This window comes from Aegilops tauschii, chromosome 5 (assembly GCF_002575655.3).
Source record: "Aegilops tauschii subsp. strangulata cultivar AL8/78 chromosome 5, Aet v6.0, whole genome shotgun sequence".
Classification (NCBI taxonomy): Eukaryota; Viridiplantae; Streptophyta; class Magnoliopsida; order Poales; family Poaceae; genus Aegilops; species Aegilops tauschii.
In genome coordinates, this window is record NC_053039.3 from 319483929 (window position 1) to 319496689 (window position 12761).

The 12761-nt window shown below is 46.1% G+C and overlaps 1 pseudogene; it reads left to right on the top strand.

Annotated features, from left to right (window-relative positions):
• Nucleotides 1-7268: 7268 nt before the first annotated feature.
• On the top strand, nucleotides 7269-12280 carry LOC109758670 (uncharacterized; annotated as a pseudogene).
• The last annotated feature ends 481 nt before the right edge of the window (nucleotides 12281-12761 follow it).

The window sequence follows — 12761 nt, forward strand, 5'->3', positions numbered from 1 at the left end:
AGTTCAGACTGAAGAGGACCGCTGCACTGACGAAGTTCGCGACACGAGGAGAAGATGATTGCACCGGCCTCATTTCTGAGGATCATGCCAGCGCCAGCACTGCCGTTGTGCTCCGAAAAGGATCCATCAATATTGAGTGCAGCCCATCCCGCCAGTGCAGGTTCCCAACGCTCCAGACGATGCTCCTCTTGTACATGTTGTAGCGCCTCCCTCATAGGCTGTATGCCAACCACCATCTTTCCCTCGACATGGTCGCCATGGGGGTGACTCTGGATAGCCAACAGAGAATTGATGTAGCTTGTGAGGAACCGAGTCGAGCTCTCCACTGGTGGCGGCCTTTTATTATGCACGACTTCATTCCTCACATGCCAACATCTCCAGATCGTCATGAGTGTGAAGAGGCGTTCCTCCTCCGGCAGCTCCGCGAGAATATGCAGGAGCCACTCGTGGCCCGTGTTCACAAGATGCAGCACGTCCGGGATGTTCCATTGTTGCGCCATGGATTGCCACAACACGACTGCACGGGGACACCTACAAAGAGCATGAAAGGTATCATCCGGCTCGGTAGCACATACGGGACACAAGTTAGAGACTTCAAGATTCCTATGGTGTTTATTAATCCATGTGGGTAAACAATCAGTAGCCACACGCCATGCAAACACACGCACCTTTGGAGGAGCAGGGCACCTCCATAATAAAGCCCAGACGGCTCGTCGCCCGTCCGGTGCCCTGCTCGCTGCGACTGAAGATGGACGAATCGTCAAGCGCCAGCCGGTAAGCGCTTCGAACCGAGAACACACCACTCTTCTCCGGTTGCCAGGCAATCACGTCCTCACTGAGGAGAGGAGAAGCTCGAATTTTGAGAATATGTTCGACATCAACCGAGAGAAAGTACTTCTAGAGTAAATCGACACGCCATGCTCCATGCTCATCGAGTAATTCCGACACCCTTCGGAGGTGGCATCTTCCCTGCAAAGAAGTTGGTTTACCAGAGCCACCATTAGGAATCCAATTATCTCTCCATATACGGATCGAGCGTCCATTGCCAACCCTCCAAATCAGCCCCTTCTTCAGGAGATCTAGCCCATGTACTATAGCTTGCCAAGTAGGAGAACCGCCATTTGGGAACATTGTGTCTTCAAGCTCGCCATTCGGGAAATATTTAGCCTTCAAAACTCTCGCACATAGACTAACCTTTGCAATCTGACCATCCCAAAACATTTTCTCGCAAAAGTTGACATGTGTTTCAGAGAACAAATTCCTATTTTTTTTCATGTTTATATTAAATATTTTTTCCTAAAGTTGCAGTGATTCTAGAAAACTATTTTTTTTTTGCATATTTGACTGTCAAAAGTACATTTTTTATAAAAAAAATCCATACGAAGATAAGAAACTTTCCAACAATTTGCCATGCTTTTCGAGAATAAAATTCCTAAATTTTCAATGTGTCTACTACATTCCACCCCCCCCCCCCCCCCCCGAGTCACAATTATTCAGGAAAACAAAAACGTGTTTGTAATTTTCCATGTGATAAGTATAAACATTTTAAAATTTTGCCATATGAACATACAAAAACAAGTTTCCATGGTTTTTGAGATGAAAATTTCTAAGTTTGCCATGTTTTTTATTACAATTTTTTATAAATTTTTCAATGATTCAGAAAAACATTTTTTTTGTTTATTTAACATGTGATAAGTATAATTTTTTAAAAAAATTGCCATCTGAAGATTACAAATTTTCCATCAACTTGTAGGGGACACGAGTTGGGCCAGATATTGGGCTAGGTTTTTAATACACGTTTAACATCATTCAAATACAAGATTTTTTTAATACATGGTCAACATTTTTCTATACATATTTAATTTTTTTCAAATGTTGATTGACATTTTTTTAATCCATGGTTAACATTTTTTATATACACATTTACCATTTTTCAAATGCTTTATTAACATTTTCCAAATACAATATTAACATTTTTTGAATATGTGGTCAACATTTAACATTTTTCAAATACAAGATTAACATTTTTTTTAATACCTTGTCAACATTTTTCCTACACACATTTAATTTAACATTTAAAATTCTTGATTAAATTTTTCATATACTTGTTTGGCATTTTTTTTCAAATGCTTGATTAACCTTTTTTTAGTACATGATAATTGTTTTCATACACATTCTATATACTTTGTATATATTTTTCGTATACATGGTCAACATTTCTCTATACACATTTAACATTTTTCAAATGCATGATTTACATTTTGTAAATTATTTTTTTGTATTATATATGACTAGAACATTTGGAAGTGTATACAAAATATAAAAAATCAAAAAACGAAAACAAGAAAGTGAAAGAAACATGAAAAAAACGAGGCAGTGGCCTCCCGCGCAGCGGGCTGGCCCATGTTGCGCTCGGCTTGATGTGAGCGTTCCTACGTCTCGCTAAGCAAGGGTCGCTCTTTTTCCCTCTAGTTAGGGTTCCGTTTTCTCCCGGAGGTGATCCCTTGCCGCCGTCGAGTTTTATCCTCCCCTCCTCCGATCCCTTCAAGGTTGATGGCTTGGGCTGACTAAGGGGTGATCTAGCATCACTTCCCGGCCTCGGCTACCCCTCGGAGGTGAGAGGAGAGATAGGGTTCGTTCCAAAGTCCGATCTATTTGCTTCGGGCTAGGGTTTCAAGGTTTTGCGCGGCGATGGGATCCAAGGACAAGGAGGCGACGGGTTCCAGCTCCGCTTCAGAAGTGGAAAAGATGATGGCAGAATTGGGGCTCCATGAGGAGGATCTCGACGATGTCGTCTTTGATGAGAAAGAGGCTCCAGTAGATGCGACCAGATGGATGGCTGTGGCAAGGGTGCACCTCGATAAGGCGTATAGCCAGTATTGGTTCTTCAAAAACATGCGGGCGGCGTGGGATCTGGCGCATGATGTCAAATTTCGCCCTCTCGAAGACAATCTGTATACACTGCAATTCTTCTGTCTTGGGGATTGGGAGGGGGTGATGCAAGAAGGGCCCTGGAACTTTAGGGGGAACGCCGTCATCATCACACCATATGACGGAGTTACCAAGCCAATAGAGGTGAACCTTGATCACCTCGACATATGGATCCAAATCCATGATGTTCCAGATCTCTATGCTCATCTAGTTCCGCCATTAGCAGCTAAGGTTGGAGAGGTTCTGTTTACAGAAAACATGACGCAGGACTTTGCTGGTAATTTCTACCGCGTCTGGGTCAGAATCAATGTCTATAAGCCGTTGAAGAACGCAGTATCCATGATCCGCGATGGTAAACGCCAGATCTACCGAGTGAAATATGAACGATTGCCAGACTGGTGCGCAGTTTGTGGTCACCTCGGTCATGTTTACAAGGAGCATGGTAATGGCATACACCCCCCGTCAGCCCTGTACTTCAAGGACCTCAAGGCATCATGGAACATGAGGGTAGGGAGAGGGCCAGGAGCCGGCCGTGGAAGGGGCCGCCGCGGTGGCCGTCATGGTGGACGTGCAGCAGGACGGAATGCAGACGGCTTTGCTGAAGGCGAGGCACAAGCAGCTGAGAGATATAAAACTTGGGATAAACTGAAATCTGTGGCTACTGCCAGCACCTTACCTTGGCTCTGTATGGGCGACTTCAACGAAGTCCTACATTTACATGAGCATGTGGGAGTGGGCCAAAGACGGAGGTCGCAGATACAGGGATTTCGAGATGCTATGGATGTCTGTGCTTTATCTGATTTGGGCTATCACGGTAAGCCATGGACTTTTGAGAAGAAAACGGCCGGTGGATCATACTGCAGGGTACGGCTGGACAGAGCGATGGCAAGTTCTGATTGGACGTCGATCTTCCCTCATGCAAACCTCGTACATGAGACAGCGGCGGTGTCTGACCACTGCCCAATACGGCTGCAGTTGGAACCAGTGCAACCAACGCAGCAAGCGAGGAAATTATTTAGGTACGAATGCTACTGGGAACGCCATGCTGATTTCAGTGAATCATTGCAGGCCATGTGGAGAGGGACCCAGGGTGCCCAATCAGCGGTGGAGCTTAGCAGCAAGCTGAGCAACTTGTCGGCTTCCCTGAGACAGTGGAGCAGGGCCACTATTGGGTGCGTGTCCAAGGAGATTAAAAGAATGAAGAAGGAGCTCGCGGTTTTACAAAATGACCCCCAGCGCTTGCAACCATCACATGTAGAGACGAAAATCACTGATCAGCTAGTGGAATTGTATCACATGGAGGAGATATTACAATGCCAAAGGTCTCGAGTGGATTGGCTGACGGATGGTGATAAGAACACCAAATTCTTCCAGAGAAGGGCAAATATGCGTCGACGGAAGAATTTAATCAAGCACCTGCAACGGCATGATGGGACATTAACCCAGGATCCAACGAAAATGGCTACCATCACAAACGACTTTTATAAGGAGTTGTTTAGCACCGAAGGAACATCGGGTATGGACACAGTTCTTAATGCGGTCCCAACTAAGGTGACCGCAGAGATGAACGCCAATCTTTCAGCACCATTTACGGTCGACGAAGTGAAGAAGGCTCTCTTCCAAATGTACCCTACGAAGGCTCCAGGACCTGACGGATATCCTGCTCATTTTTTTCAGAGACACTGGGAGTTATGTGGTGGGGAGGTCACAAATGTAGTCCTCCGAATTCTGCGTGGGGAGGAAAGCCCTGAGGCAATCAATGAAACAATTTTGGTATTGATACCAAAGGTGAAGGCCCCGACGCAGCTTACCCAATTCCGGCCAATTAGCCTATGTAATGTTTTATATAAGATTGCATCCAAAGTGTTAGCTAACAGGCTGAAGCAGATTCTGCCCGACATAATCTCAGAGGAACAGTCAGCTTTTGTGCCTGGTCGGTTAATTACAGACAACATCATAACAGCCTATGAGTGTCTTCATTTTATGAAAAGAAACAAGGCCAAGAGGAACAGGTATTGTGCTGTGAAGCTCGATATGATGAAAGCTTATGATCGGGTTGAATGGGATTATTTGAGAGCCATTATGACCAAGTTGGGATTTGCACCATCTTGGATAGACACTGTGATGAGGATGGTTACCTCTGTGAAGTTTTCGGTTCTGTTCAATGGGGGTAAGTTGGAGCAATTTACACCATCGAGAGGAATCCGTCAGGGCGACCCTATTTCTCCATATCTGTTTTTGCTTGCAGCGGAGGGCCTTGCGTGCCTCTTAAAAAATCAAGATGAATCATCGCACCTCAATGGTATTCGAGTGGCTCCATCGGCACCGCCGGTAAGCCATTTGCTTTTTGCGGATGATAGCCTGCTGTTTGTTAAAGCCAGTTCTAATGGAGCTAATGAGTTGTCCTCATTGATGGAGAGCTATTGCAATGCATCCGGACAAAGAATTAATATGTCAAAATCTACAGTTTTCTTTAGCAAGGGATGTCCCAACAGTCTAAAGGCTGAGGTGATGAGTGCTCTAAATATCACCAATGAATCACTTTCTGAGAGATATTTAGGTATGCCCACTACGTTGGAAATGACAAGAATGGTGTTTTCAAGTTTTTGAAAGACAAGGTTTGGAACAAAGTAAAAAGATGGATGGAGAAACTCCTATCTTCGGGAGGGAAGGAAATCCTAATCAAATCAATTGCCTAAGCTGTTCCTGTTTTTTCAATGTCTTGTTTCAAACTTCCACGTGGTTTATGTGAACATATCAATACGCCCATCCGTAAATTCTGGTGGGGAAGTAAAGACGGTAAAAGGAAGCCAAGCTGGGTCTCATGGAGCACAATGACAAGGCCAAAGTACGATGGTGGTCTAGGGTTCCGAGATATAGAGCTTTTTAATTTAGCCCTCCTCGCCAGGCAAGCATGGCGGGTGTTGAGGGAGCCGCAGTCTCTCAGTGCAAGGATTTTGAAGGCGAAATATCATAGCACAAGCGATTTCCTTCAGGCCGAACTAGGATCGGCCCCTTCTCAGATATGGAGGGCAATCCTGGAGGGGCGTGATGTTCTCAATCAAGGCCTCATTCGGCGTATTGGAGATGGAGCATCTACCCGTATTTGGCAGCACAACTGGCTTCCGAGGCCGCATAATATGAGGACGATAGTGAGCAGGGTTGTGAATCCACCATCGCGAGTCAGCGACCTAATCCTTCCAGGAGCTGAATGGAACCGAGAAGCAATCGAAGAGACGTTCCTACCCACTGATGCGAGGTCCATCCTCTCCATACCCTTGTGTACAAGATAGCTTGAAGACTTCTGGGATTGGGCCCATGAGAAAAACGGAGTATTTTCAGTTCGTTCTGCGTATCGCATGCTCATTGATACAAAACCGAGAAGAGAGGCATGGCTTGAAGGACGACCCAACTCGTCAGACACTGCAGGTGAGCAACGAGCATGGACCAAGTTGTGGAAAGCTGATGTCCCCTCAAAGGTCAGAATTTTCCTGTGGCGGCTGGCCCAAAATTCCATGCCAACTGCAGACCTCCTACATCACAGGAACATGTCGACAACCACGACCTGCGGACTGTGTGGGTCACAGGACTCATGGCAACACTCGCTACTACACTGTAGTGCTGCAAGGTGCGTTTGGGCGTTACAGGATCATGATCTTGAAGAAGCGATCAACAGCTCCAATGAACCTGACGCTAAACGATGGATTTTTAGTTTGATGGAGCTGCTGTCTTCGGAGGAGTTCACCCAGGTAGTGGTAACCTTATGGGCAATTTGGTTTGCCAGACGGCAAGCTCTGCACGAACACGTCTTTCAAAGCCCTTTGTCAACCCATCACTTCATCTTTAAATACCTGAGGGAGCTCAATGACTGTAAACCAAAGTAGGTAGGGAGGAATGCTGCACTACGACAACCCCCATGCCGTACTCGCTGGTTCCCCCCAACACCGAGCTTTGCAAAGATCAGAGTGGATGGGGCAGTTTCAAGAGACCAAGGAGTTGGGACGGTGAGTGCTGTCTGTAGAAGCTCATAAGGCTTATTTCTTGGTGCATCGGTAATAAAGTTCAGAGGAATTTCGAACCCGACAACGCTAGAGGCGTTAGCCTGCCGTGAAGCACTGGCACTATCATCCGATCTCCATCTTAATCAAATTGTGGTTGCTTCAGATTGTCAAGGGGTAGTCCGGGACATAGCGAACCGTACTGGTGGGGAATATGCAAGTATAGTGAAGGAAATCACAGCGACAGCAAGAGATTTCCAAAACTGCTCCTTTGTTTTTGAAGGACGAGAGACAAATATCGAGGCACATAGTCTCGCTAAGCACGCGTTTGGTCTGGGTTACGGGCGCCATGTGTGGCTTTTAAACCCGCCAGACCTCGATTGTATCCCTATGAACATTATTAATCAATAAAGCAAGTGTGTTTAGACTAAAAAAAACGTCTCGCTAAGCGCCCGAACCACAAAGCGCCGCCGTCTTCAGAGAAACCCTCGGGTGGCAATGTCGCCTCCTCCAACGGAAGAGCAGCTCCGGCGTGGATCAGAGGAAACCGAGGTCCTCCGCTTTTCTGTTCACGGCGACGGCCACTGAAGCGTTTGCACGGATCAGCCGTTAGCCCTGGGCCGCCCGGCGGCCCAGAACACGGAACCCCGTGATGACCAGGCGCTCGTGTCCACGGGTGAGTCTATCTGTGCACCTCTACTCTATGCCCCGTTGACCTTCGCACATCCTTTGCGCCAACCCAATAAGACATCATTGATCAATTGTTTGTTTCAATTGCGCAGAATCAGATCGGTTTTCCTTGCGCGCTCTTGAGCTCGTGAGCACACAGTTGGACAGCGACGACCAGTGCCATGCCGAACTGATGGAGGAGGACAGCTATGACAAGATGGTAGCGATGACGAGGAGGACAGCGATGAATCTGATGCCCAAACGGCAGACGAGAACAGTGATGAGGAGGAGGTTAGGGATGAATACTATGCCCAAGTGATTGGCCAGGACAGCGAGACAAATTGCCCAGGTTGCTAATTGGTCCTCCATGAAAAAAAAATGATTTTCTACTACCAAAATAGCTGAAAATAATTAACTGACGATCGATGCTGCATTGATTCTTCAGGAAAAAAAAAATACTCCGAGGAAGAAGCGGATGAAGTAGTGTCCAGATGGTTGCGCAGTTTCAACAAAGCCTATGGTGACTGCTTGAACCTGCGTGTGGAGATTCTAGCCCGGGGTGATAAAGAATGCTCGTCTTCCTCCTTTTCCTTTGAAAGTACTCCCTGTGGTAACAAGTCTATGCATTACAAGCAACATCTGCTACCACCGCGAATACATGACCCATGACACTTCCACGAGTAAGGGCCTTTCATTCTTACTCCCTCCTTTCCTAAATACATGTCTTTCTAGATATTTCAGTATAAACAACGCACAAATGTACATAGACGTATTTTAGAGTGTAGATTCACTCAGTTTGCTCCTTATGTAGTCTATATTGAAATCTATAAAAAGACATATTTAGGAACGAAGGGAGTAGTAATCTGCAGTGGCATTATTTATGTTTTTTACTTAGGCTCTGTTTGGAGTGCAGGTACAGAAAACATCGGAAAGAAAAACTGTGTAGGAATCGGACTGAATGAACAGTTGAAAACTTTGAAACGAGAAAAGAAGGGAAAGTAGAGCGGAACTTGCGTTCGGATGGCCTAGAGAGAATGCATGAAGACCAAGTAATGAACAGTGGCTAATACAATATTTTATTTGCACCGTACCTGTCGATCTCTTCTTGCACCTCATGACCGGACACATGATTGAATACTTTATTCTACCAACAGTGCAATTCCTCTGCGCTTCCTCGGTACTCCGCCCAAAAATGAGGCCGGAGTGGATTTGTACAATCCTGTAAAATCTACATGCCTAACGATCCTTTCCGATGAAATGTTGAGTACCTTTCCTTTGAACCGAACAGCTAAAAGGAAAGAAAACCTACGAAAGCAAACTTTCCTTTGGAATAGCAGCAAATCCCATGAACCGAACAGGGCCTTAGCATTTTGCCTTTCTGTCCTCTATATTTGCAGCTGCATCAATTCTTGGGTATCCCAATCCAAGAACCATGCTACAGGTCTTCTCTTTGCGCTTGGCAAGCGATGAATCCTATCCCGTTAGTGTTTATGGAATTTTCGCTGTTAGAGATGTTCTGGAACCACGGCGGAATCTTATATTTAACCGTCGGAGAGAGGATGCTGTCACAATTGAGCAGGTAATTAAGGCCTGTTTTGTTTTAAGAATAGTTATTTTTTTTCTGAACAGTGAATGTACAGCCATAATAGATTATGTCAACTAGCTTCTTTGCCCGTGTTTTAAAATTATCTTCGAGTAGATGCAAGTAGTCCTTCATTTTCAAGGGTCAACACATTATAAGATACATGTTGTTAAACATTCTATACATCAACATGCCGTCAGATTCCTAAAATATTATATGATTACACAAAAACATAAAAACCTGGTAATCAAATTTGTATTCTTCTGCTTTCATTTTCGGAAGACAGTATTTTGATTATATATACATAGGCATTAAGAAAATCCAACTGGATGTAGGGGGAGAGTAAATAAGCTTGGATCACTGGACTTTTTCAAATAGGCCACCGTGCTGTTCATTTACACATCTGGGTTTAATTAAATGGTCATTGGGCATCAAAGCACGCCATAACCACATCCCTTAGATTGTAGCTTTTGTTATTTTCAAATTATTTGTCTTTTTTGTAGAATTTGGGGGAAATTTCTAGGTGCACTGATCCCTTTGGAACCCAACACCCCTATATATAACAGTTAAACTGGGCTGGCTTAGAGCAACTCTAGCAGACCCCGCATCCCGTCCCAATCCGTAAAATAACCGCCAAAATGCGGGTCGGGGCGGGAAAACCTGTCTGATTAGACCCCGCATCCCGCTCCGGCCCGCAAAAATTTTTGAGGGGCGCGGTAAAATCTCGGCCCCAACCCGCGAATACGCGGGTTTCCCCCTCGCCGCTGCGGTGCCCTGTATATAAGCGGAAGTGGTTGGTGGGGGGACATTTCAGCCCGCGCTTTCCCCACCAACCACCTCCCCTCTCCCCCTCTCGCCGTCACCGGGCCGCCCCCAAGATTCCGGCGAAAGCAGCCGGCAGGAGCACGCCGAAAGGCCGCCACACGCATGAGGCCTCCCCTCTCCCCCCCCCCCCCCCCGCGTCAGCGGGCCGCCGGATTTGCGGATTTGCGGCACTTCATCGCGGGCCGCCGGATTTGGCTTTTCCGCCCGCCGGTGGCTGCGCCAAGCGATGGAGTGGTCGAGGAGCCTCTCCCGCAGCCCCGGCAAGGGCGCATCGCCGCATGCAGGTACGGGTTCGTCCTTCCGCCGCCGCCGACGGTTTGCGGGCATGGATTCGTCCGGCCGTCCAGAGGGCTTGGCGCTCGCGCAGCGGCTCTGTGGCTCGCCGATGCCGCTCATACATTGCGACGACTGCACGCGAACTATGCTGCGGCTAACTTCGGGCACGCCGAAGCACCCCGGACGGGTGTTCTTCAAATGCGAAAACGACAGGGTACGTGTACTTGCGGTAGCTCATTTTGATAGCTCATTCTTTGGTTCAATTGCGGTAGCTCATTTCGAACATGCTCATTCATGTGTGTAGGAAGATGGATGCTCATTTTGGTTTTGGGAAGGCGAATACATTGATTTATTGATAGGAAGAAACTTAATAGACGTTGACGCACTCCTTAGAAGAATTGAAGGCAATGATGCAGCTGCATGTGCAACTAGAGGGGAAGCAACGTTTAACGTTTACTTGTTTCGAACCAAAGATGAAGAAAGAATAATGCAAAATCAAGAATCCGCAGATCAACAATGAATGCATGGAGAAGATATTAGTCCAACTAGTGGGAGCAGTTATGGAAGTTGGAAATCTTCTAAAATGCATACTTGTGGTTCTTGTTTTCTTTGGTTTTGCTATTCTAGCAAAGATTTGGTGATGTCTTATGTATCCAATGTTGTTGAAAAAGTAAAAAAAATGCATTATGTTGGATCAAATTAAGGTGCAAATTTAGGTTTTCCGGGCCGGGAGGAGCTGCGCCAAATCAGACCCCGCAAAGCCGATCCGTAAAAAAACATATTCCGCAAATATCCTTTTTTACGGGTCCGTTATGCGGGGTATGCAACTGCGGCCGTCCGCGCCGGCCCGCAAAGCCGTTTTTCCGCGAACTGCAAACACATTTTGCGGGCCAGCCGGATGCGGGGTCTACTAGAGTTGCTCTTACAACTGGAGTCATACATTGGCATCCAACAGGCTACTCTTTTTGTTAAAAAAAATCACCAACAGACTACTCCATTAGGACTCGTCAACTGCTATTGTTAGACAGTCTGATACCAAGTATCAACACTCCCCCTGGAGATTGGGCATGTGTTAAAAACCATGGCTATCTTGTTACAGTTTCATGGTTCTTACTATGACCACTACCATCGCTTAGCTTACTACTAGCAAACTCCCTGATGATCTTCATGCCAACCCTGCTCATGCAGTACAGATACACGAGAGCATTTTTTCTCCATCTCTTGCTACCAGCCTCTCCGTCGGTCGTTGTGGACAACATTAAATTCGTCTGTATATAATTGTATTCTAAAACAGAGTGACTGAAAGGGTCTACTCTATACTTGATTTAAACATGAAGATTCATATCTTAAGACTTTATTCTGTTAATAAATGCTAATTTACTTGCGAGTGGATTACTTTGGTTAGTTCTGACGAACTGTCAAATTGCAGGATTTTTTCACCTTACCTCTTTGTAGCCCCTGTCGAGGGATGTATGCACCGGATCAGGCATTACTGGAAGTTGATCTATGGGTGAAGAAGGAGGGAGATGGATCGCCCGACGAACAGTTGCTCTCTGCGTATGTTGAGATTTATTTCCATTCACATTTTGATGAGATGCGAACAGGACGGATTCCCGGTGACAGTTGCAGCTTGGAGATAGACTTCATGTTCCTTTCACTGAGTGTTGTGGCTGTGATACAAATCTTTGCAAAGGTTGGCCATCCTCATCATTTGAGATTTACCGCTTTCAGCAGTGGCTTTGATCATGAGATTGTGTTGTTTGGTGACAAATTCGTTGGGAGCGGGAGCCTAAACCAGCATGTCGTCGCCGTGAGAGAGAAGGGGAAATTGGATGTTCGCTTACAAGTGGAGAAAATGGTGTTTCAGTGGACTTTCCAATATGGGGTGGCTGGAACTGTTAGTTCTCCAAACAACTCGATCCTAGAGTATGGCCAGTTTGTTGTGAGGGTGTTATTTGCTCCAAAGGACTTGCAACCAGTTAGACGGCATGGCTACTGATGATCGTTCAGCCGATGTGGATGTTAGGAATAAATTAGCACATGTCTATGGTTAATTAGTAGTACTCGTTAATTAACAAACCGTTATTGGTAAAGGGTGTGTCCAACTCCGAAGAGTCATGTCCCTTCTCTCTTTATTGTTGAAAGGCACCTATTTTGAAGGATGCCCCCGAATAAGTACCTCTTGTTCTCATCTCTTCTACATGTATATCTTCTTTTCATCTTTTCTAGATGAGAATCAATAGAAATCAGGACTAGTCGTCCATTCACTTTCAATCTAATGTTACTCTATCACGTTATCAGCCTTTTGCTCTCCGAGAGAAATATGCCATCCTAGGCAGCGGTTATGCACGCTTGAAATGCCCGCACGTGGAACCCGGTGCCTCCCCGACCACGGCCCTCCCTCGATCAACAGCGGCGAGCCGCCATGGCTTGCCTCATGAGCACACAGGTGGACAGGGACGACCAGTGCCGTGCCCAAG